General features: G+C 50.8%; 2 pseudogenes; both read right to left on the bottom strand.

Annotated features, from left to right (window-relative positions):
• On the bottom strand, positions 1-21,858 carry LOC117083864 (annotated as a pseudogene).
• A 3,150-nt stretch (positions 21,859-25,008) lies between these two features.
• On the bottom strand, positions 25,009-25,299 carry LOC117083843 (annotated as a pseudogene).
• Positions 25,300-26,406: the final 1,107 nt, after the last annotated feature.

Here is a 26,406-nt window from a genome sequence, read left to right as displayed (position 1 = left end):
CTATGCCTGTGGGTTATAGGCGATAGTGATAATGGCATCTCCAAACATTCCAGCCAACTTCCTGAAGGAAGGTTCAAGAAGATTTGGCACCCATTGAATGAGAAGACAGGGGTTCTGGCACCTCTGTGTCAGCACCTAGAGGGATAGTGTGGAGATAGATTACCGGAACTGGATGTATTTCTGGACATTTGCTTGCTTGGCCATTTAAAATTAAATACCTATCTATTTTGCACTTAACATAGTATTATGGAAAAGTAGTACGTGTTTCTGGTTTTCAATTTGGAAACTATTTGTACAGAATTGAACCCTCATTAGAGAACAAAGGTAAAACTCAGGGACTAGGGAGGCTGAGATGGCATCAGAATGGGGCAGACACTTGGAATTTATCAGAGACGAAGGCCTGGGTGAGCCACCAACCAGCTAGAATCAAGGGACAAAAAGATAGGCCCAACTGTTCCCCAGGAGAGCAAGGAGAGGACAAAGATGCTCATATGCCTCTGATGAATGGAGATATTTTCCTACCTTCAGCTTTTTATTTATTTATTTATTTAGTCAGGATGTTGCTCTGTTGCCCAGGTGGAGTACAGTGGTGTGATCATAGGTCACCACACCCTCAAATTACTGGATTCAAGTGATGTTTCTACCCCAGCCTCCTGAGTAGCTGGGACTACAGGTGTGCACCACAATGCCTGGCTAATTATTTTCAACCTTTTTTCATAAAATTAACTCAAAATGGGTCAAAAATGTAAATTTACAAGCTAAAACTATATGTTAGAGGACAGCAAAGGTATACATCTTCATGACCTTGGATTAGGCAACAGCAGTTTCTTAGATGTGATGCCAAAACCCACATGCAACAAAAAACGTAGATAAATTTGGCTTCATCAGAGTTAAAAATTTCTACATCATAAGACATTGTCAAACTAAGGAAAACAAGAATATATTAGCCACTCACATATCAGGTAAGGGTTTAATATTCAGAATACATAAAGAACTTCTCCAACTCAACACCAAAAAAAAAAAAAAAAAAAGCAACTGAAAAATGAGCAACATATTTGAATAAGTATCTCCAAAAAGATGAGAAAAAATGGCCAAGAAGTACACGAAAAGATGCTCAGCATCATTAGGGGACTGCAAATAACCACAGTGAGATGCCACTTAGTACCCATTATAATGGCTGTGATTTAAAAAAAGATAGACAATAATAAGTATTGACAAAGAGGTAGAGAAATTGAAATTCTCTTTTTTCTCATGATGGAGCCCCTCTCTGTCACCCAGGCTGGAGAGCAGTGGCATAATTTTGGCTTACTGCAGCCTCCACCTCCCAGCTTCAAGTAATTCTGCTGCCTCAGCCTCCCGAGTAGCTAGGACTACAAGCACACACCACCTAGCTAATTTTGTATTTTTCTTAGAGACCAGGAGGGGGGCTCATCATGTTTGCCAGGCTGGTTTCGAACTCTTGACCTCAGATGATCCACCCATCTCAGCCTCCCGAAGTGTGGGAGTACAGGTGTGAACCACCACACCTAGCAGAGAAACTGGAATTCTCATACATTGCTGGAGAGAATGTGAAATGGTACAGCTGCTGTGGAAGACAGTATGACAATTCTTCAAGAAATTAAATGTAGAGTTACCGTATGACCCAGACGTTTTCTACTCTTAGGTATATACTCGAGGAAAGAAACCAAGTCCACACAAAAACATACACAGACTGTTGTAGCATCATAACCTCATTCCTAATAGCACAAAGTGGAAACAATCCAGATGTCTACTAGCTGTTGAATGGATGAACAGTGTGTGGAATTCCACACAAGGGAATATCATATGGCCACACAAAGGAATGTACGACTGATACATGCTGCAAATGGATGAAGCTTTAAAGCATTTTGTAAATGAAGCAGTCACAAAGTCCACATTGCGTTTTTATAAAATTTCCCAAGAGGCCAGGCACAGTGGCTCATACCTATAATCCCAGCACTTTGGGAGGCCAAGGCAGGCAGATGACGAGGTCAGGAATCGAGACCAGACTGGCCAATATGGTGAAACCCTATCTCTACTAAAAATATAAAAATTAGCTGGGCATGGTGACGCACAGCTGTCATCCCAGCTGCTCAGGAGGTTGAGGCAAAAGAACCACTGGAACTCAGAAGGCGGAGGTTGCAGTGAGCCGAGATTGCACCACTTTACTCCAGCCTGGGCAATAGAGCAAGGCTCCATTAAAAAAAAAAAAAAGCCAACGATGGATACTCTCTATAATAGAGTTTCAGTTTCCATGGCTGCCATGACAAGATACCATAAAGTTGAGACTCCTATCTCTGGGTCCATGGCTTTGGCCTCTGAGCCCCGTGACTCTGCTCTCATGGTCATCTTTCCTTTTCTTAAACAGTAGCATGTATTTGAGCTGAGTAGTTTTATCAGCCTATTTTCTGCCTCTAAATTTTGGGAGTTCTTTGATTTTGTCTAGTCTCTAAACTTTCTATGATTTTGTCTAGTCTGTAAACTTTCTAGTCCAAGGTGGCGGTGTTCCTTCTCATAGAACATTCTAAAATCCTTGTGGAATTTCTGCATATATGATGGAATTCATGGCATTAGATAGGTTTCTCCACAGATCTTTCCTAGATAGTTTAGTCTCTTTGCCTCACTCTGTGAGATGATTGAGGGGATTCATGAGTCCCATGTTTAATATCTTTGGCACTAGGAAAATTTGCAAGACATGTCACACCGTTGACATTCTCTACAGAAGACGCTTTCCTAACTGGATCTTCTAGTTTTAGCATTTTGGTTTTTTCCAACGTGAATATCCTGAGAATTTCCCAAATCATCAAGTCTAGGTTCTTTTTGGCATAATAGTTCTTCCCTCAGTTTGTCTATTTTGTTGTACTTTTAAATTCTTTGTAGTACCTCAATTTATCTCTCTCCTCTTGCATTTACTATAAGTGGAAAGAGAACAAAGCTGAGTCTTGAGTGCTTTGATTACAAGTCTGCTCACCTAAATGTGCAAGCTCATTGCTTATGATTCTGCCTTCCACACAGCTATAGGACACAATCCAACTAAATTTTTGCTATTCTATAGCAAAGAACATCTTTGCTCTAGTTTCCTGTAACGTGTTCCTTGTTTCCTCTGTGCCCTTAGAATCACCTTTAATGTTCATGTGTTTACCAACATTCTGCTTTTGACAGTATATGTATTCTTGACAATAACACAGGCTTTCTATTAAGTTGCTGAATTCCTTTAAGGCAGAATATGGATGACAGTGTCTTTAACATCCACATGTCTACCAACAGCCTTGTCAAGGCAACCTAGGCCTTTTTTTAATCATGGTTTCTCACAATTCTACTAGCATTGCTGATTTATTATCCAATTTCAAAGCCACTGCCCCATTTTTAGGTACCCCACTCCTGGCAGGAAAAAATGCGTATGTTTCCTGTGACTGCTATAACAAGTTCCCACAAACTTGATAGCTTAAAAGAACAGAAATTTAATCTCTCACAATTCTGAAGACCAGAAGTTCTCAAAGACAGTACCATGGGCAAAAACCACAGTGGCAGCAGGGAGGCTATAGTAGAGGAACCTGTTTCTCACATCTTTCAGCTTCTGGTCACTACTGGTACTCCTTGCCTTGTGGCTGTATAACTCCAGTCTTTCAAGGCCAGCATCACAGAGTAGATTCTTTCTATATTCCATCTTCACATTGCCTTCTCCTGTGTGTGTGTGTGAATCTCTGCCTCCCTCTTATGTGGCAATTGCACTTAGGGTCCACCTGTTTAACACTCTGTCTCAAGATCTTTAACTTCACCACACCTGCAAAGACCCTTTTCCCAAATGAGGTAACATTTACAGGTTTCAAGGAATAGGACCTGATCTCTCTAAGTACTGTTGTTTAGCCTCCTTCAGGTAGAAAGTTGATGAGTGATTGTCAAGGGCCAAAGATGCTGTGGGAGAAATGGAGTTTTCATTTGGAGTGATGAAAATGTTCTAAAATGGGACTGCACATAGGGGCTCACGTCTGTAATCCCGGCACTTTGGGAGGCCTGGGCGGTTCAATCCCTTGAGGTCAGGAGTTTGAAACCAGCCTGGTCAATATAGTGAAACCCTGCCTCTACTAAAAATTCAAAAATTAGGAGCCGTGGTGCACATCTGTAGTCCCAGCTACTCAGGAGGCTGAGGCAGGAGAATCGCTTGAACCTGGGAGATGAAAGTTACAGTGAGCTGCGAGCATGCCACTGCACTCCAGCCTGGGCTACAGAGCGAGACTCCATCTCAAAAAAAAAAAAAAAAAAAAAAAAAAAAAAAAAGGAAAAAAGAAGAAAATGTTCTAAAATTGATTTTGATAGTGCCGCACAATTCTGAATGTAGTACCAAAAAGCAATGAATGGCATGCTTTAAGTTGGTGAATTGTGTATCAGCCAACTTATTATATATATTTTAATGGAACCAGTAAAGGTGATGGATGACAGATCTGTCTGCTTGATGGCCAGGTCAGGACAGCATGATTTTCTTGGGTAGAGGGCACTGCTGGGGCTGCCCAGTTCCTGCTTAATGAAATCCCACACTTGGACAGAACTAGAACAGAGGCAGTGGAGTAGGCTGTCTGGGGGGCATTGGCCATGTTCTTAGAGAAGGCTCTCCATGTAACTTCCTCCAGGGAGCCCGATCCTTGGGCCACTCGGTATGTCCATGGTCCAGGTTCATCTCAGCTGTGTGAGGGTGCACTCAGTGGTGGTAGAGCATCTTGTGTGTGGTCAACACACTCCTACTCATTTTCATAGGAGAATACAGGGTATTGGAAACCCTTGAAACATGCATGTGATTTTCTCATCACAGTTCTGAGTCCAGGCAGAGCTGCTTTGTGCAAGTGGGGCACCCCCCCGGGGAAGCCCAAGTCCGTAACACAAAGGCTGCCCCTCAGAGGAAGGGCTGGCTTGTGGGCGCTGATGGCTTCCCACCACCAGCTGGGCCTCAGCCCTCATGGCATTCCTATTGAGCACTGCGGGCACCCAGGGGTCAGTGACATCAGGGATCCTGCTGCAGGCACACCTGTGCTGCTCACATGGGCACCATGTCCCCACTGTGAAGGATGAAGAGCAAGGTCATCAGGACCGATGTCCTCAAAATACATTGCACTGCACCACCCATCAAGAGTGGGCCTGGTGGCTGGCAGGGCCAGGTAGTGAGTGCCTCCCTGTGCTGCCTGCCACTCTGGGCACCGGAGGTACTTGAGGTACTGCAGCCCTCTGGTGATGAGGTCCCCCCTTTTTGTCCACTACCCCATCATCTGTGATTGTTACAATTGTTGCTGTGTTCATCATCAGTAGTTGTCACTGTGTAGTCTTCTCCATGAACCTGGGCCTGCTGTCGTCTGAATGCTGTCAGCCTTGTAGCTGGCACTGTCCAGTCTGGCCCTGGTCAGCCCAGACCTTAGTTATCCTTCTCTCACATACTGTCCTGGTTCTTCCTCCAGCTTCCTGGCAAAGTTCCTGCTCCCTGAAGCAGGAAGAGGCTGAGATTAATGCCAAGGAAGTAGGGCTGTGGGCCTGGGAGGACTGTGCTGCCGGGTGAGGATGGCACTGACCTGGCTACTCCAAGACCATGAACACAGCTGTGTTGTGGTGGGAGGGTTGGTGTGAGTGTAGCCGTGGCACTCTAAAGATCTCTGTCTGAGGAGAAAGGTGAGCCTGGCTGGACCCCCTGTCAAGGCTGCTATGTCAGGGCAAAAGGACAGTGTCTTGCCCCCAGGAGCACGCAGTCTCGGCAGGAGACCCAGAGTGATCGTGTGTTTGGAAGGCAACTGCAGCGCAGCTAGGGGACCAGAAGGCTCTCCCGCCTCCAGGGAGGTATGTGCGGCTCTGCCAATGCCTCTCTTCTAGGGCAGTTGCCGGGTCCCAGGATGAGCAAGAGTCCTTGGCTGCCCAGGAAGGTCCCTGAAGCAGCAGGGGCTGGGCTAGGGGCCAGGGACTGGGAAGAAATGCCTGATAGCCGGTGAGGAACAAGGCGCACCTATGTGACCTGGAAAGAAACAAGCTTTATTTTCAGTTTTCAACAAGTAGAGTGATACTTAACTTCATCATACACTTTTGTGTGAATAGCAAATAGCAAAATGTTAGAACATAAACAGTTTTGTCAGTTTGGAGATCAAGTACTTTTTTCATCTTGAGTTAGCTGAGTTTAAAAGTAGTGGAATTATCAGGAAATTCTATAGAGAGCCAGTCTCCAGCTGCAGGTAAGTGTGCCTGGCACTGACCAGCTGTGGGCGTAGATGCAGGCGTCTCAAAGCACCAAGCGGTACAGGTGCAGCCTCTTCTGCCACTTGGCAAAGTTCTTCAGGGTCTGCTTCAGTGTGGGCAGGATGGCACGTGCTGCCACAGGCATGGGGCTCAGAAGCAGTCTGGGGGTAGGTAGAGAAACTGTCACCTTGAGTGTCTCCAGGAGTGGAGCATGCTGGGAGTAGGGCCTGCATGGCCCTCACTGGGACCCAGTGAGGCCACAGCCACCTCTGCTTCTGTGCTGCCACCCCTCCACCACTCCCTCCCTCTGGCCCAGGTGATGGGATTGTCCTGCTGTTCTCACACCTGTGGGACTTACCATTTCTTGGAGAGGCTCTTGGTGGAGACCTTGGGGAACTGAATGGCTTTTTGGTCCCTGGATGAAGGAAGAGTCAGCAATGAGCCCCAAACAGGCCCCAGGATGGGGCAGGGGTGACTGGACCACTCACCTGAAAAGCTAGATCCAGCCTCCTTTGGGGCTGCCTGGGGCCTCTGGCTCTTTTCCCTTGGGCTGCAGCTTTGGGTCCCCCGGTATTATTGTTACCCGCACTTGACGTACTGCAGCTGGAAGATGGGGACATCAGCATGGTGGGGCCCGCAGCAGCGCCAGCTGGCACAGCCACCCCCGCCACCCAGTGCCTCACCTCTTGGGTCTGCTGGATGTTGACATTCCATAGCTGGCAGATGAGAACTTCACACTGCTAAAGTGGTGGGCTTTCATAGGTGTGGATGAAGCGTCACTGGAGGGTGTGCTCCCATCACCTCCCAAGCCCAAGAGTTGGGCTGTGTGGCAAGTACCCCCAGCCTGCTCTGAACACAGTGGCCAATACCATCAGGGCTGCTGCAGCTTCCCCACTCAGCAGCCTCATGGCTGAGGCACAGAGGACATAGTCCAGGGCAAGGAGCAGTGCCAGGGAGGGCCCAATTCAAAACAGAGAGGCCTCAAAGAAGGCCAGCAGAAGCCAGAGCACTATCCAGTAGCTACCCAGGAGGTGCAGGCTGAACCTGGGGTATGGCTGGTAGCCAATCTCTACCCATGGGGCTTACCAGGTGCCTGCTGGCCAGCGCAGGCTCTTGAGATGGTAGAGACAGAAACTTGCTGAGGAAGTCGTCCGAGGAATGCAGAGTCATCCAACATCTGGCCTGCAAACTGATGCACAGAATCAGGGGGGCTTGAGATGGTGATGGCACCTCAGGCCTCAGGAGAGCAGCACCCCACCCCCCCAGGCCACCCTGGACTGCACCCTGGGCGGGAGCATCCAGAATCCTCTGAAGAAGCCAGGCTCGTTCTGCCCAGTCATTGCAGTTGACGGCAGACGACCACCAGAAGAGCGCACAGACCAAGCTGGCAATCTCGTAGCCTAAGATGGGCTGCAGCTCTGGGTTCCCCTGGTACTAAAATTTCAAACCTTGACAGCACATTGATGATTTAGAAACCCAGCTCGTTGGCCGGGAGTGGTGGCTCAAACCTGTAATCCCAGCATTTTGGGAGGCCGAGACGGGCAGATCACGAGGTCAGAAGATCGAGACCATCCTGGCTAACATGGTGAAACCCCGTCTCTACCAAAAATACAAAAAACTAGCGAGGTGAGGTGGCGGCACCTATAGTCCCAGCTACTCAGGAGGCTGAGGCAGGAGAATGGCGGGAGCCCAGGAGGCGGAGCTTGCAGTGAGCTGAGATCTGGCCACTGCACTCTAGCTCAGGCGACAGAGCGAGACTCCGTCTCAAAAAAAAAAAAAAAAAAGAAAAAAGAAACCCAGCTTGCACACAACTGAGAGGAGCAGAGCTGCCTCTGCCCATGAGGGAGGAGGGAGCTGGGGACAGGTCAGGGCCCAGCCCATGCACCTCTGGGACAGGGACATCTCAGCTGCTACTGACCCAGGTCTGGGAGAATGAGTCCATCCTCACCCGTGATGCAGTCGAGGAGCTGCTGCTTTTCATTCTCATCCTGGGTGGTGCCCAAGGCAAGTGTGAAGTGTGTGGGCTGCACTTCACTGAGTTGCCAGAGAGAAGCGCCTCTGCCGTCAGCATCAAGGTGAAGGGAGGGGAGTGGTCTTCACCCTACAGGCCTCTAACAGTGCCAACAAGGCGATGGGGGTGTGGCCCTGCCTCCCACAACACTGGCTCCATCTGAGTGGGGCCTGGAACTGGCACTTGGTTGCCAACAGGCTGAGGGAGAGCGAATCCTTTGAGGACGGGGACCCTGATGGCTGTGGGTGGGGCAGGCCCCATAGTTTATACCAGAAATAACAGTTGCAGTTACTCCAGGGCTGCCTCCAGGTACTCATTTGTCTTCTGGACACCATCCTGCCCCATCTTGTCTAGGTCGTTGTCTGGATAAGAGCCGTTGGGGTTCATGGGGCCAAAGCCCAGTCACAACAGGAAGGAGCAGCTGTAGGGCGAGCTCCACACTGGTCCAAGATGGACTTGATCATGTGCTTGGCCTGCATAATATGCTGAGCAAGGCCTAGGGCCTGTGAGGGAGGTACAGGCAGGTCAGTGACAGACTGGCCTGTGCTGCCACCCAGGCAGGCCGGTGGGGGCCCCAAGACCAATGCACAGCCAGACCGCTGAGTGCTAGGAGGAGCAGCTTCTGCCAGGGGACTTTAAAGACTAAAGGATGATCTTCTGAGTGTTAAGTTTTCCAAACAACACTGCCTTTGTTATCAGGAAAAATCAGGCTTTACTGAAATGGGGGAAGGAGACATAGCCTCAACTCTAAGCCCAACCTTGACCTTTCCCACCAGAACACAGCACTCCGCGGGGTCTGTTCAGTCCCATGGCTCCACGGTCCCTGAGGATGTGTGCTGGTGACCACTCACCAGGTTGTGGCCTCTGGCACACACATCAGAGTGTACTTACAGTCCTGGCCCTCCAGGCTGTAGATGTGGCTCTTCACCTCGAAGGACGTATCAGTGACCTCTGGCAGCCACAGTGACAGGAAACTGCTGGTGAATGTGGGAGCCGTGAGGAGTCAGTGCTGGTGGTGGAGAGGTGACAAGCTCTGGCTCCAGGAACAGCTGCTCACCTGGAAGGCAGGAGACGAACCTGGTGCCCACTTCCAGGGGCACAGAGTACCTGGCTGCTGCCTGCAAAATTCTGGGTTGCCCTTGAGGTGTCTGGAGAACCATGACTCAGGGGTGTCCTCCTGAGGCCGTGGCTCGTAGTCTCCCATGCAGTAGGCGGCTGACATGGGGAGGGCGGGTGGGGTAGCTGGTGGCTCACAGAGCCTCCAGCAGTGTTTGCAGGTGGCAAACACCAGGAGGAGTGACAGAAGCCAATGCCCAACCCAGTCAGGATGAAACAGCAGTGGCCTGGCTCACCACCTGAGGCAGCTGCCACAAGTCATCAGGGAGAAAGTGGGGCTGCAGCTTGGACTGTGCAGCTCCCCTCTATGGGCACACCTGCAGTTCCTTGCTAGTTACAGAGCAGGCAGGGGTCCAGCCAGTCTCACACTTCACGGTGCAGAAACGTCCCAGGAGTCTCCACAGCACCCTTTGCTGGGGCCCACTTTGAGCACATGGTTCCCTTCTGCAGACCTGCCACCCACCAGCTAAGGTCCTGGTCTGGCTGGGTCAGGGTCTGCCAGAGTGGCCCAGGCTGAGGACTTAACTGGATTATCTCAGCCACGTTGGGCTGGGCAAAGACTTTGAACACTCAGAGCATCATGAGTACATGTTTGGGGGTGACCAAGTCTGTGCAGAGCTGGAGGTTGGGGAAGACCAGAAAGGGCTTTGTGTACATAAGCACATTTTCCTGGACAAAGGGTGCCCTGGGGACTGAGGTGGCAATTTGGGATCAGCCGTCTCACTGGAGGCAGGGATGCACCACTCCATGCCCCTAAGACCGCTGCTAGTCTCTGGGCTTCCAGACTCCCTGGCCAAGGTGATAAGAGGTCATACATGATAGCTCAGAGGGCTGTGAGTGGGCATAGAGGGCAAGCCAGAGGCAGGTGACACCCAGGCCCTCTGAGGACACTGCATTCTAGCAAGGCTGAGGCGCTTTTCGAAGAGAACTGAGGCAGCCATGGTGGAGGCTGGCTCAGAGGCTGTGGGGGCCAAGGACCATCCCCCAGAGGATCCAAAGGGGAGGGGCTTGGGCAAGAAGTAAAGAGGTCAGTGGGCACGCCAGGTGCCACGTTAGCCTGGAGGTCTGCCATGAGGATCAAGCAGGGGATGAGGGGAAGACGGCCACTTCTCTGCTCTGTGCTGGTGAGGGTCGGGATAGTTTGGGTGTTGCTGAACCTTCATCTGGACCAGAAGCGGGAGAGGACAGGGCGGATGGGTCATCGGTGTACTGCTTCCATGAGAAAGCAGTTTTAGGGCCTGGTAAAGTTGAGTCTAGGAAGGGCTGGTCTGTGTTCCACTAGGGAAGGCCTGGGAGAAGACCACAGGAGACCATGGGGGCCAGGGCCAGGCTGACCCCAGGATAGGCCGCTGGCTTGGTTTCCTGACCCACAGGAGCAACATCCATCCCCAGGAGCCAGTGGCATGACTGTGAGGAGAGGGGCTGAGGCTTATTTTTCCAAGCCACACCGGGAGTCAATGGAAGTGTCACTGCCGGGAGCCTGCTTGTCAGGGAGCATACTGCCATGGCTGCAGGTATGTCAGCCACATCTCTGGGGCATGAGCTGAGGGCCCAGTGGCTGGGGGCCAAATCCTCTGGTGTCCTGAAGTCCATGTCCCAGCTAGCATCTGGGTGGGGTTGGCTCTTCCTACATCCCCCAGAGGGTGCAGGAGAGATGTGCATAGCTCTGTGAGGTTTGGTTCTGTTGCTGGCCCTTTAGAAGCCAGGGCCATGGGTGGGCTTTTCCCAGACCAAGGGGCTCAGTGCTCCCTGGACAGGTAAGGGTAGAAACCTGCCTGTCACCAGAAACGTGGGACAGGGCAGGGCTTTCCTGTACCTGAGGGTTTGCTTTGGAAACTAAAACAAGCATGTGGCCCTCCAACAGCCCCCTCTTCTCCACCTCCTCTATGCTTCTTGTTCTCATTTGCCACAGGGGTTCTCTCTCATTAGAATACGCAGAGAACACAGACACATATGTGACGGGGCAACACCCACAGTTCTGAACAATGTGTCCAGGGGCCAGTGGCAAAGCAATGTTGCACGAAAATGTCAAGTTTCTGCTGGACAAACCTCGGGACAGGGGCCTTGCAGGAATAGGGTGACCTGCTGCTTGCCTGATAAGGAGGCCCTGCTCACAGATGAGCCCAGGGCTCCCATTAACGAGGGTCAGCTCTGCCAGGGGAGAGCACAGGGGATCTCCAGGAGGTCCGAATTGGCTTCAGCCCCAATTTCTCAGAGGAAGAAACCAAGGTTCAGAGAGGCCAGTGAACATCCCAAGGAGACACAGCACACAGGTGCTGAGCCAGTGCAGTTCCCACGTGCTCCTCATCTCAGTTCTACACAAACAGCCCACTATGGTGGGCCTGGAGTCTGCCACGCCAGCTCTTCTGATAGGGGTAGGAAGTAAAGATGGCAGCATGATGGGGCTTCTGGCCAGTCCAGAGAGAGAGGCTCTGGGAGCCCACTGGTCGGGGTGATAAGGCACATGCCTAGCCCTCCAGAGGCCTCAAGTGCCCGGTGAGTAGGAGGGGACTTACCCTGTTCCCTATGCCCTGGGGTGAGATCCTTGTGGGCAATGGATGAGGAGGGGAGAGCAGGGGAGACAGCAGTGGTGGGAAGCCACAAGGGCCACCCACCCTTTGAACTCCTCCAGGGACCTGGTGGCGTGGGAGTGGGTGAAGTCTGCTCTGGCTTCAGGCTGTTTCCGAAAGCATGCAGGTGCTTCAGCAGCGGGCACACCAGCAGTGCTCCTCAGTGGGCCTGAACCACTGCTAGGTGGAGGAGGAAGGCTCAGGGTTGGGAAGGCTGCTGGCCCACAGCATTCAGCCTCCAGATATGACCACATCCCACCCCGGGCTGGTGGCTTTGCTCCCCCATGGGAGGCACGAGCCAGGCCAAGAGTGGGACCACCCTCTGGGTACCACTGTGCCTGGCCCTCAGTGGACGTGCCTTGCACTGCTTGGTCTGAACAACCAGCTTGTTACAGGGAAGTACTTGGCCCAACACCCACACAGCCCACCCTGCGGAGGGCTCACTAAGACACATATATCTGCAGGGGACCTCCTAGCCCTGCTTCTACACCACTGTGCACACGCAGTGGGTGACACAGGCCACAGCTCCCCAGGCTGTGCCCTTGGGCACTGCTTGATCCTCAGAGTAGGAGAAGGCCAGCATAATCCCCAATCTCTGGATCCAGGGTCTCCCACCGGCCTCCCAAGTGAGTACAGAAAGCACGAGGAACCCAGGCACGGTGCCTCAGACGTGTAATTCCAGCACTTTGAGAGGCTAAGGCAGGAAGATCACCAAGGCCCACAGTTTGAAATTAGCCTGGGTGATAGAGGGGTACCTTGTCTCTGCAACAAATTGTTAAAAGTGAGCTGGGTATGGTGGTGCACACCTGTAGTCCTAGTGACTCAGGAGGCTAGGGTGAGAGGATCAGTTGAACTCAGGAGTTGACAACTGCAGTGAGCCAGGATCGTGCCACTGCACTCCAGCCTGGGCGACATAGTAAGACCCTGTTCAAAAATAACCCCGTGGCTTCACACATCTCCTGAATTGTTTCCACCTCCTACTCTTCCTGGACACAGCCAGACAAAGGCTCAGTCCAGTAGAAGCCCTGGGCATCACTCTGTTGCCGATGGATTTGTGGTCAGGAAAACCCTCAGAGGAGCACAGTCAAGCATGTAGGCCAAACTTCTGATTTGCAACCTATAAGCAGCGTCCTGGAGACCTAGCCTGAGAGGAAAGCCTTTTTGCTGGGCATGGACTTCTGGTTGCTCAGTATTGTTAGGGCAGGTGGGAGCATCCAGTGGATGAGAGAAGGGGAATGGGGCACTGAGGGCAGGACGCCGAGTCTGAGTGGACGTGCTCACCTCTCCACGTTGGTTCCCCAGCCCTTTGGGCCTCAGCACATCTGTGCTGCTGAGGCTGGTGCAGGGCGCGGCCTCTGAGTGTGTCCTGGGATGGTGCAGACCCCACAAGGGACACTGCCCACATCACCATACACTCAAGTCTCCCTGTCAGGAAAATGTCCCCACGGGTCCAGGTGGCGCCCCACAGATCAGTGGCTGAGTCTGAGGATGGAGCTATGGGGTGGGAGGCATTTTCTTTTTTGAGACGAGGTCTCACTGTCACCCAGGCTGGAGTGCAGTGGTGTGATCTTGGCTCATCATAGCCTCTGCCTCCTGGTCTGAAGGGATCCTTGCACTTCAGCCTCTGGAGTAGCTGCGAACACAGGCACACATCACCACACCTGTATAATTTTTGTATTTTTTTTTTTTTTTGTAGAGACAGGTCTTGCCGTTTTCGCCCAGACTGGCCTCAAACTCCTTAGCTCAAGCAATCTGCCTGCTTCAGCCTCCCAAAGCACTGGAATTACAGGCATGAGCCACCGTGCCAGACTGTTTACTTCTAGTTATCTGTATCTTCAAGTCTTCGGGCAATAATTTACATTGTTTTGGAAGGAAGAGCTGGGCACGGTGGTTCACGCCGGTAATCCCAGCATTTTGGGAGGCTGAGACAGGCAGATCACTTGAGGTCAGGAGTTTGAGACCAGCCTGGCCAAAAAGTTGAAAACCTGTGTCTACTAAAAATACAAAAATTAGCCTGGTGTGGTGGCATGGGCCTGTACTCTCAGATACTCAAGAGGCTGAAACGGAAGAGTTGCTTGAATCCAGGAGGTGGAGGTTGCAATAAGCCAAGATGTGTCACTGCACTCCAGCCTGGGTGACAGGGAGACCTCCTCTCAAAAAAGGAAAAAGAATAATAAAAAGGAGAAAAATATGAAATATAATAGCTGTACCTATACCGCCTGACTACAAGGGCACCAGCTGGGTAGGAAGTTAGACCAGGGTCCTTCTCCTCCAGTTTCAGCCCTGGCCCACCCTCTGATCCTGGACTGGGATCCTGAGTCTAGACATTCTCCCTACAGCTCAGGGGAGGGGACAACCTCCACATGGGAACTAGAAACTTACCTTTCCTTGTTGGTGCACTTGCCTTACCTCACCTGGTCCTTCCAAAGGGTGTGGAGGGCTCACTGCCCCTGAGCCTGCCTCTGCCTCTGGCAGTCACATGGAGCCCTCTCAAGCTATTTTCTCACAGGTTTGCAGAGCCAAACCTCTCCCTCAGCTCTGCATCCCTCCTGGGCCATGTTCCCCATGGAGTCCCTGGCCACAGTCACACCTGCTTGCTGCGTAAGGATGTGTCCCCAAAGCCCCACCAGTTCCCACTGGGCTGAGCCTCACAGCACCTCAGCTCACCCGCCTGGGTCTTGCTGGTTACCCTTCCTGTCATGGAGTTTACCAGAAGCTTCCTAGACACTGTTCTCTCTCCTTGGTCCAAGCCCTCAGGTCCTTCCCTTTTCAGTGGCTCCTGCATAATAAGAGTGTCCCTATGTGGTGTGACCACCATGCCAGCCCTCCAGCACTTGGGGGCCAACACGTTTTCTCATCTTGTGCTCAAATACCCCATTCGCTAGTGTGCTGCTTCTCAGGTGAATGGGACGGACACGGGGCTGTGAGCACAGCTCATCTCCAGCTCTCTGAGATTGGTTAATTCTGCCATCCCTGAAGTCCCCTACAGGTCTGAACTGCGCTTCACTGACCTCAGATCCGTCAATGAGCTTGTCATTTCTGCCTATGCAGTCCCAATCTCTATGAGGTCACCACGTACTCTCATTTGCCCCTGGAGGTGTGTGTGAATGAACAGGGCTCCCCAGGTGAAGGCTGGCAGGCCCTAGCCAGGCTCTCAAGTACTGACAGCCTCTGTGGGCTATAGGGTCAAGCCCCAGGTTCTTCCCACCCCACTGCCTCACATGCAGGCTGTGGGTCACAGCACCTCCAGGCTGGGTGACAGATACTTCTGAAGAAGGCACAAACCACACTACCCAGAAGTCCCAGGCCTCTGCATCTTCCGAAGTGCCAAACCCTGCAGAGCGGGGGTGAACCTGACCACTGCAGATGTGTGATGACTCCAACTCTTCAAACCAAGGCCAAGCACAGGGCCACCAACGCCAGAGAGCTTGTGATACCTGCAGTGGCCAGCCAGGGCCACATGCCTCTTCCTGGCTCACAGCCACACCCCCACCCAAACCAGGCTAGTCTGCAAAGCCAGGGGCCAGGCCCAGCTGGAGGCTGCCTCCCCACAACATAGGGGCTTCATTCTTTCTGGAACTAGCCTCTGAGTCACCTGCAGCCTGCCCCTTGCTTTGGCAGGCACAGACGTGCATTCTGGGCAGGAGGAAAGGAAGGAAGGAGCGCAGCCAATGCCTGGTAGATGTGGAGAGCCTGGAGGCTGGCTTGGGTAGGGCTGTGCAGGGCGCTGGAGACAGTAGTGCAGAATCTCCAGCTAAGACAACGAAGAGAAGCTGGAAGACACAGAAGAGCAGACAACAAGAGGATGGGGTAGGGAGGGGGAGAGATGGGACCATACATGGGAAGCGGAAATTGAGAGAGCGATGAGAACAAGCCCATAAGTGAGGAAGAAAAACAAAAGCATAGTCACAATCCAAATAATCGCAGTCGCAGCAGCCACAGGTCAGGGCAGCATCCCGTCTCCCCCTCCACAAGCAGGCCAAGGCTGTGGCTGCACTCAGACTTGGAGGCCTGGGTGGATAGACCTAGGTCACCTGGGTGGCCACTGTCACTGGGGCCTAAAAGCCTCTCCAGCTCATTGGAAGGGCCTGACTTACTACCCTTCCAGATAGGACCCAGTCTCCCCAGCGACTCTGAGGCCACACTGTGTAGCACGTGCACACCACAGTGCTCCAAGAGCCCAGGGCTCACACTGGGACATGCTGACAGCCACAAAGATCTCAGATCCTGAGGCTCAGGAAAGAAACCAGTGGAGTGTGTTCCAGGAGGAACACTGCCCAGAAAAGACATGGGTAAATTGACTGGACTTCCCTGGGTTGTCTTGAGAAACTTACCAAATTGGTATAAGACATGATGAGCTGGGCGCGGTGGCTCAAGCCTGTAATCCCAGCACTTTGGGAGGCCGAGACGGGTGGATCAAGAGGTCAGGAGATCGAGACCATCCTGGCTAACACGGTGAAACGCCATCTCTACTAAAAAAAATACAAAAAACTAGCCGGGTGAGGTGGTGGGCATCTGTAGTCCCAGCTACTCGGGAGGCTGAGGCAGGAGAATGGCGTGAACCCAGGAGCTGGAGCTTGCAGTGAGCTGAGATCTGGCCACTGCAGTCCAGCTCGGACGACAGAGCAAGACTCCGTCTCAAAAAAAAAAAAAAAAGACATGATGAAATGCTATGTGTCTGAAACACAATCAGTATTCCCACCATGGGTGGCTCTCTTAAAAACTGAGGAGGAAGACAGGTCCCCAAGGGTAGCACAGAGAGGAGCACAGGCCCAGGCCACCAGCCCTTGCCCTCCACCCCCACAGTCTGGAGGTCAGCTGAGGAGGTGTGCATATCAGCTCTGACTCCTGGAGGCAGCCTCTCCTACTGTACCAGGAACTCCCACCCTCCAGATAGGATGGGCTTCCAAAAGCAGGAGCCCCCAAGGATATGGCCACAGTCATACACACCAGCCAGGTTCCTGCTGCCTCCACACCACACAGCGCCATGGTCTGTAAAATCATGACTTCAGCACAGCCAGAGCTAGCCTGGCACACATCCTGCCCAGAGAGCACCATGCCTCCTGCCAAAGCAGCATGCCTACTGTGCTCCAGGTCAGGAGAAATCAGAATACACCTGCTAGACACCAAGACAGCAGAGAGTGAAGAAGCGGGGCAGGGAGGTGCTGCTCTCCATAACCTTCTTGTGTCAGATCTGGGGCTCAGGGAAGAATCAGACACAGTTCCTCAGCGTGGTCTCTGCCCTTGCCTGCAGGAACACAATGGCCTGCAGCACCATGGCCATCCTTACTGCCCACAGGGCCATTGGGCAGCAAGCACACATTCTGGACTCAACCTGGTGAGGAAGATACCCCCGGAGCCTCACTTCTTGCATCTGAAAATAAGTACTAGGAGGGACAGGCAGGAATTTCTGCATGGCAAGTACAGCACAGGCCCAGGCAAGTGGCAAGGGGCTTTGGAGGACACGGACCTCCATACCTGCCTTTTGCCAGCTCCGACCCAATTTTCTCACATTTTGTGTTTTACCTCAACTGGAAGAAGCAAAGATTGGAACATCTCTGGGTACTTGGTTTTGCCACTGCAAGTCATTCTGAGCAGGGCCCACCCACCCCAAGGTCTGGCCAAGAGTAAGTGAATGTAGAGAATGGAAAGGCGTCTCCTGCTTTCTACAGGGACAGCCACCTGCTCTTCCCCCTGACCCATGAGGACACGGAATCTTCACAGGTGACAGCCTAGAAGAGCCTTTCTGGCTGGCCCTTGAATGTAGGTGTGTTTCCACTTGCTCAGAAGGCAGAAGGAGCAACAGGAACACAATGCAGTGCAGCAGTTTCTGCTCCTGCTGAGCCATGAGCACATGCTGGAGCACTGAGAGCATCCCAGAGCCCACAGGATGACACCCTGGGAATAAGCAGGCCCCCAAGCGCTGGCCAGGCACATGAAGCAAGTCTGTGCTGGAAGCAGGAAGGGTGCTTTGTGACTCAGGAGGCCCAAGATGGGGTCCTCAGCTTTTCCCCCTTTTCCTCTCATGTGATGTTGAGGGTGAGGATTTGGGAGACCCTGCACTCTGAGACAGCCTCCACACAGCAAAGCCTGAGGCCAGGGAATGGGCTGCAGAGACTGTGGAAGGAGACCCACAGCTCTTCCCCAGAACCAGAGGAAGAGTGATAGCATGCTCCTCTGAAATTTAACTACTATCATCCACAGAGCCTTCATTCTGGAGGAAGCCCTCAAGAATTTTGTCAGTGACAAAGCCAAAGTTTCCCAAGCACAGTGATGCAGACACTGGGCACCAGACCACGTGGCTGATGCCACCTCAATCAGGGTCCCAGATGTGCGTGAGTCAAGCCACTCCATGGTGGGTGACAGACTGGAGATCTACAATCCCCAGCTGCTTTGTCACTCTGACTAGTCCAGGGGGGTGCTAGCTCTGGGGACTGCAACAGCAGGAGCAACCCAGGGCTCCACCACCTCCATGCATCTGCCAGCAGTGTGCAGCCCAAAGAGGGACTGGGGAGTGGCGAGGCGGAGGGAGAGGGGGCGGGCCAGGCCTCGTGCAAGAGGGCACCAGCCCCCACCCACCATGAGAAGGGCTCTTGCTCATGCTCTGGGGGAGGCGGGGGGAGTGGGGTGGACAGGCAAAGGACGCTCAAGGTCACCATAGCGAGCAGGGGTCTGCCCGCAGGCAACTATGAGAAAACACAAAGGAACTGTTGATGGTCAGGAGACAGCAGAGAACCTGGCTCCCAGAGACATCACAGCTACCCGACTCCGAGAGCAAGAGCACCACAACCTCATCTGTTTCCCTGCCAGGGAGGGGTTTCCGGAGAGGCCAGACCTCCATGCTTCAAGTATCCACACACCAAGGTGCAACGCTCCTGCCCCCCCAACCAGTAACTAGAGAACTATGGCCACCTGTTGTTTGACTTCTGAGTGAGGGGTGGGTGATGGGTTTCTATTCTCGCCACCAGCCTGTGCAAACTTCACTCAGAGGCAGGATAAGAAGCAGTAGGGTGAGCAGAGTCAGAAGCACGAGATAGGATGAAAAATTGTGGAAACATACCCTGGCAGGAGGGGACTGCAGTTTTTGGCACATCTCCAAGGAATACTGGTGAAGCCATATTTCAACAAAAAACCGCAAAAAGCTTTAGCTAGTCAAATTATTCCAACAATGGTGCCAAGACCATTCAGTGGAGAAAGGACAGTACTGCAAACAAGAGAGCTGGGAACACAGAACAGCCATATGCAGAACAATGAAGCTGGGCCCTTCCTTCATACCATCACCAAAAACTAAGTAAGTGACTCAAGGATAAGAACTAAAACCATAAACTCTCAGAAGAAAACATGGGAGAAAGCGTCATAACACTGGATTAGGCAATGATTAATTAGATATGCCTAAAGCAAAGGCAATGAAGGGAAAAAATAGACTAGACTTCATCAAAATCAACACTCTTGAGCATCAAAAGATATTACTGATGAAGTAAAAAGGCAGCCAGCAGGTGCGGTGGCCCGTGCCTGTCATCCCAGCACTTTGGGAGACAGAGGCAAGTGGGTCACTTGAGGTCAGGAGTTCAAGACAGGTTTGACCAACATAATGAAAACCTGTCTCTACAAAACACAAAAATTAGCTGGGTGTGGTGGGACACACCTATAGTCCCACCTATTTCGGGGCCTGACGTGGGAAGGTCACTTGTTCCCAGGAGTATGAGGCTAAAGTGAGCTGAGATTGCACCACTGCACTCCAGCCTGGGCAACAGAATGAGACCCTATCTCAAAGAAAAAGTAACTGAAGTGTCCACTGAGAGATGAGTGGATAAACACAACGTGTTACATCCACATAATGAAACACTACTCAGCCGTAAAAAGGAAGGACATTCTGATACATGCTGTAACATGGATTAAACTTGAGCCCATCATGCTAAGTGAAACACGCTAGTCACACACAAATAAGTACTGTGTGCTGCCGATAAATATTCTAAATAAAGGAGTCAAATATATAGTGGAATAGTGGTTGCCAGGGCTGGGTGGTGAATTGTTTAATGGTTCAGTTTCTTTTTTTTCACTAAAGAGATAGGGATCTATGTTGGCCAGGCTTGTTTCAAACTCCTGGCTTTGAGCAAGCCTTCCCTGCTTGGCCTCCAAAGTGCTGGGATTACAGATGTGAGGCCCCCATGGCCTGGCCGATTCAGTTTCAGTTTTGCAAGGTGAAAAGCATTCTGGAGATGGGATGCACAACAACGTGAATGTACTTTACTGACTGTACACTTGGAAATAGTTAAGACAGTACATTTTATGTCTATTTTATAATTTTTTTTCTTGATTAACAAAAACAAAAAGGGCCAGGTGTGGTGGCTCACACCTGTAATCAGCACTTGAGAGTCTCAGGAAGGTGGATTGCCTGAGGTCAAGAGTTTGAGATCAGCCTGGACCAACATGGTGAAATCACATCTACTTAAAATGCAAAAATTAGCCAGGCATGGTGGCAGGCACCTACAATCTCAGCTACTCGGGAGGCTGAGGCAGGAGACTCACTTGAACCTGGTAGGTGGAGGTTGCAGTGAGCTGAGATCTCACCATTGCACTCCAGCCTGGGTGACAGAAAGAAATTCCATCTCCAAAAAAATTTGAAAAAAAAAGGCATTAATACTTTGGTACAGAAAACAGCAGAACCTTCCAGTTCTGCTCTGTAAGCCTGTGTCATGGTCTCCTGCCCACTTCATGGCCAGCACAGACCACAGTCCACACACACCTGAGAGCCATTTGGGCACCATGGTCCCCTCTGAACAGGGGTCATGGTTCCTACCATTCCACCCCTCGAGGAAGCTGTGAAATGGCATGGAGGCTTCAAAAAGGGCAGCATCCCACATACTAAGAGTTATGTACAAGGTGGTAGAAAGAATCCTATCTTATCTACATACCAGCCTGTCAGCAGTGAGGCTGTGGCTTCCAGGTCAGCCCTAGGATCCAGTGTCAGAAGCAGCACCTGCTGAATCTCTCTGAGGTGTGCCTGGAAGACACAGCCAGGACCTGGGAGATGGCCAGCACTCAGGAAGTGAGCCAGCCCATACCATCCTGAGAGGCTGGAGCCCCTCTGGGCAGACAAGGGACTCTGTCACCTACTACTTGGATGCCTTGAATTAATGGAAGGCCTGTGGATGCTGCACAGATCCCTACCCATTCGATGTCATAGAAATGTTACTGGGGAAGAGCTTAGTATCCACATGATGGTAATCACAGGAAACATCTCCAACAACAAGGGAGATGGAAACGAAAAGACAATTATATCACCACGGGCAAGATGAAACTACTCTCATGGAAGGGGATCCTGGGATGAAAAACATCATCAATGACCTATAAGTTAGAAGGATGTGCAGATTTATTTTCATGTTTTCTGAATGTCATAGCTGGAAAATACCAACAATTTAGAATCAGCCCCTTCCTGAGGGGCCATCTCTGGGATTCTGCCCCACATAGTGGAAGGTGGCTGAATAGTTTTTTTTGTTTGTTTGTTTTTTCATTTTGTCTTTCTTTTTGAGATAGAATCTAGCTACCCAGGTGACTAGGTAGATAGAATCGTCACCCAGGCTGGAGTGCAATGGCACAATCTCAGCTCACTGCAGTCTCTGACTCCTAGGTTCAAGCAATTCTCCTGCCTCAGCCTCCCAAGTAGATGGGACTACAGGCACCTGCCACCATGCCCAGCTAAATTTTGTATTTTTAGTAGAGATGGGGTTTTACCATGTTGACCAGTCTGGTCTGGAACTCCTGACCTCAGGTGATCTGCCCACCTCAGCCTCCCAATGTGCTGGGATTACAGGCATAAGCCATTGCCCCCAGCTGGCTCAACAGTTTCTTTTGAAACAGAAGCTGAGACCAGCTCAGCTCTCACCTGGAGCAGAATTTCTGACCTCCAGATTTCATGGGAGGTGGGGTCTGCATTCACAGACATCTGGTGACAGATTGTCACTTAAGGAGGCTAGTGTGCTGGAGCCTGTCGGAAGCAAAGGGAACGACTGGTGTCCTGAGGTAGACACAGAAACAGGCCAAAGTTACAGGTTCCCACTGGCCTAACCGGATTGGGGCAATCTGGACATCAAAAATAATGACAGTAGGGACAGATTACAACTTGTTGAACAGCACAATGCCCCTCCCCGCTAGCCCCCAATCCACACTGATCTACCTGAATAAATAAATAGCAAACAGAGAAGTCTTCCTTACCACAGAGTGACCACTAACCCAGTAATTAATGAAGGAGGGATGAAGTTAGAGAGCCAGCATTTGGCAACCGCCCTATTAATAGCTGATTTGGTCAAGAATCAACAGTGAGGCTGGGCATGGGAGCTCACACCTATAATCCCAGCATTTTGGGAGACCGAGGCAGGATTTCTTGAGATCAGGCATTTGAGATGAGGCTGGGCAACAAAGTGTGAGACACTGTCTCAACAAAAACATTAAAACATAAAATTGCTGGGCATCATGGCATCTGCTTGTAGTCCTAGCTACCTAGAAGGCTGAGCAGGGAGAACGGCCTGGTCCCAGGAGTTGAGGCTACAGTGACATATGATCCTATCAACTCCACTCAAGCCTGGGGTGACAGAGTGAGACCCTGTTTCTGGGGGGAAAAAAAGGAATTTCCAACCTGGGCAACGTGGCAAAACCCTGTCTCTACAAAAGATACAAAAATTAGCCAGGTGTGGTGATACCTGCCTGTAGTCTCAGATACTTGCGGGGCTGAGGTGGGAGGATCACTTGAGCCCAGGAGGTTGAGGGTTGTGTGGGTCGAGATCGCACCTCCTCACTCCATCCTGGGGTGAGAGAACAAAACCCTGTCTCAAAATAAAATTAATTTGAATAAATGAGAGAATCAACAGTGGATATTAATACTAGTGATAATTACAAATGCTCCATACATATTCCCAGTAAATCCTTATTATCATTTTGTTGTTGCTGTTGTTGTTGTTTGAGACAGAGTCTCATTCTGTTGCCCATGCTGGAGTGCAATGATGCAATCACAGCTCACTGCAACTTCAACTTCCCAGACTTAGGCCTCCCAAGTAGCTGGGACCACAGGTGCACACCACCATGCCTGGTTAATGTGTTTATTTTATTCCTTGGTCTCTCAAAGTGCTAGGAGAGGTCTTGGTTTTATACAGTACCTTTAACTGAAACCAACTTGAAAGCAGCCATGCTAGGGGAATCACCCTGAGCCCAGGGAAATCCATCCCATTAAAGCAAAGCTCTGGTCCAAGTGTGGTTGCAGATCATTCTCTTCACAAAAAAAGAGTAAAATAAATTACAAATCAAGGAAACTCTGAACAAGTGGTCTTCATCCAAATGAGACTCTTGTGGTCATAAGGAAAGTCTCAAGCACTCAGACTATGGCAGGAACCCAGTCATGGAATTGGCAGTTAAACCCAAGAGCAAGAGGCTTGACCACTATTGGCATAACACCCAGGTAGGTAGGAAACAATGTAAGAGCTTCCAAAATCAAAATCAGAATCCCAATTCCAGGACTTGGTGACTGCAATACTTCCTGTCACCATCTGGGGCAGCTCAGATGTATGGTCCAGCATGAACACACCTGGAGGATGAGTCGGTGAGCCCCTGCTACTGCTGGCAGTGTCAGGGCAGACCAGGTTTGCTATCCATGCCAGGTATGGACCAGCCATGCCTATCTTTCCCTAAATAGACACGTGGCATGTGTCCTTTCAAAACATTCCATTGGCAGTATGCTCCTTGCATGTCTTCATTCCTGGGACATATCCTAAAGGATCCCCTGCACACTGCCAGGGGCTTCTGGAGCATGACCTGTCTTTAGTGGTTCTGAGCCTCAGGACTCGGGTCTGATGCAGGGCCTCTAGATGAAGCAGCTTTGATGGAAATGTGTAGACACAAATATTAAGGAACACGAGTACAGCAGGTGCTGCAGTTACAGGGCTCGCCCATTCCTAATCATTGTGCTTTGTGTCTCCTCAGAGAGAAAAAGACAGCACTGCTCTCAGGGGAGGGCCGGCCCTGGAAGAATGCAGCAGCCATAAAGGATCCAGCCAGAGGATGCCGTATCAGCCCAGCGCTCCCAGGCTGCCCAAAGAGGGGGCAGGTGTGGGAAGAACCCTACATGAGGCAGCTCCTAGGATGGGGCAGAGACTTGTCACATCACTGACCCCAACAAAGGCTATGTGTTATCTCCTTTGGTTGATAATAAACCTTTCTGAGATGCAGAGGGTCCGGGTCAGACGTTCTTTACTGTTTTTTGATAATATTAAGGCACAGATTTAGAATGAGGTTTTTGTGCCATTCCTGGTTTTGCCAGAGCTGAACTAACCAGGTCCCTTCACCAAGGGTCAACTTCCTGGACCTGATATGGGTTCTGAGAAAAGGCATCTGGATTGCCAGGTCTTTTTTAAAGATATCAGCAAGCTTCATTTGAAGTGAAAATGAGAGGTTTTCTACCAATATCATTGATTGACAGTGCTGAGGGGTAGGGTGCCCGTGTGTGTGCACAGAGGGCAAATGCTGTCTTTCAGCTTACCGTGGAAGGATGGGTGTGTTGTGACCTTCCGGGGGTCACGAATGCTGTGCAGAACACTGTAACATTCTTTCCCCCTTCTAAAATGTTCTGACCTTTCACATTTGACCCACAGCTTTAGGGATTTCATGGACAAGCCCCATCCACAGACCTCAGATTTAAACACTCCACTTCTAGGCTCTTCTTTTTAGCCAGCATTGCCCATCAATATAGAAGGCCCCAAAATTGCAAATTCAGTTGAAACCCTGACTCTGCTTTCCTATAATTTAGGAAATCTACACACTGAACACTTGGCTGTGAAGAAACAGTTTTCTCCATATCAAGTTACTTTCATGGCAGCTTCTTCATTATGTACCGTCCTTCTGCACCCCACCACACACCAGCAGGACAGGCTGGCATCCCACCACTGTCCATGCAGGGTCTGGGATCCCACTTGCTCCTGCAGCTAGGGCGAAGCAGCACCACACAGAGGTCTTGGTTTTATACAGAACCTTTAATTGCAAATAACTTGAAAGCAGCCATCCTGGGGGTGGCAGGTGAGGGCCCATCGCACCCTCCCCTCAGTATTCTTCACCTTCTTCAGCCTCAGCTTCCACAGAATCCATGCCCACCTCTTAATAATCCTTCTCCAGAGCTGCCAGGTCCTCGCAGGCCTCAAAGAACTCCCCTTCCATGCCTTCTCACATACCGGTGCACAAAGGCCTGCTTGGCATACATGAGATCAAACTTGTGGTCCAGGCAGCCCAGGCCTCTGCGATGGCCGTGGTGTTGTTCAGCATGCACACAGCCCACTGTACCTCAGCCAAGTCTCCCCCAGGGACCACCGTGGGGGGCTGGTAGTTAATGCCCACCTGCCAGAGAAGGGGAATAAGGCAGTCCGTGAAGTTTATATCAAACCTGGAAATGATGGCTACTTTTCCTCAAATGGAAGACACCCTATAGGTGAACAAGTGAATTCTCAGTTCATGCCACAAATGTCACTAGGCCCTTCTCTGTGCCAGGCAGGGTGACAGTTCCAGACAATCTATGTTGCCCAGGCTGGCCTCAAACTCCTGGGCGCAATTTATCCACCTGCCCCAGCGTCCCAAAGTGCTAGGATTACAGGAATGAGCATGCCCAGCATTTGTTTTTTGTTTTTGTTTTTGTTTTTTAGAATAAGGTATTTTCTAAAGGATTTTTGTGCCCCTTTCTTGGGTGGTAGAATTCATGTGGAAAAGGTAGGTTCAATGTAGTAGGAACTTTATGAGCATTCTGGGGAATTCTGTAGGTGGTGTATATATTTTATTTTAACTTGGGCATTACTATAAACTGCTTCACTACGATCTCTACTCCACTGTCTCATGGAGTGTTTGATTTAAAGAATGAATTTTTGTGATCAAAACAGTAACAGATGTGGTGGCTCACATCCATTATCCCAGCTCTTTGGGAGCTCAAGGCGGATTGCTTGAACTCAGGAGTTTGAGACCAGCCTGGGCAATGTGGCAAGACCCTGTCTCTACCAAAAATACAAAAAATTAGCTGGACATGGTGGCATGCACCTGTGGTCCCAACTACTCAGGAGGCTGAGGTGGGAGGATTGCTTGAGCTTGGAGAGCAGAAGTTGCAATGAGCCAAGATCCTACCACTGCCTGGGTGACAGAGTGAGACCCTGTCCAAAAACAAACAAACAAACAAAAATCAGCAACATCTTTATTTCTCTCCTGGAAAGCCTAGTAATGTTGGCCTGGGTTTGCCTCAGACACAAAATCTCTCACCACTTTCCACTGACACAAAAGAAACCTTGCTGTACCTTTTAAGCTTTATCAACAGCTGTTACTAAATCTTGTGGCATCTCTCTGTTGGACCTGTGCATCTTTGTGCTGTTCCCTGCTGCCTCTGGCTCTCTGCTGCCTCTGGTTCACACCCCCACCACCTCTTGGGGGAGACCACTGCAGTCAGCTCTGACTGGGATTTCCTAC

This window comes from Trachypithecus francoisi, unplaced genomic scaffold (genome assembly GCF_009764315.1).
Source record: "Trachypithecus francoisi isolate TF-2019V2 unplaced genomic scaffold, Tfra_2.0 Contig00398, whole genome shotgun sequence".
In the NCBI taxonomy this organism is placed as follows: Eukaryota; Metazoa; Chordata; class Mammalia; order Primates; family Cercopithecidae; genus Trachypithecus; species Trachypithecus francoisi.
Note: the sequence above shows the minus strand (reverse complement) of the source record. Positions and strands in the feature narration are given on the sequence as shown.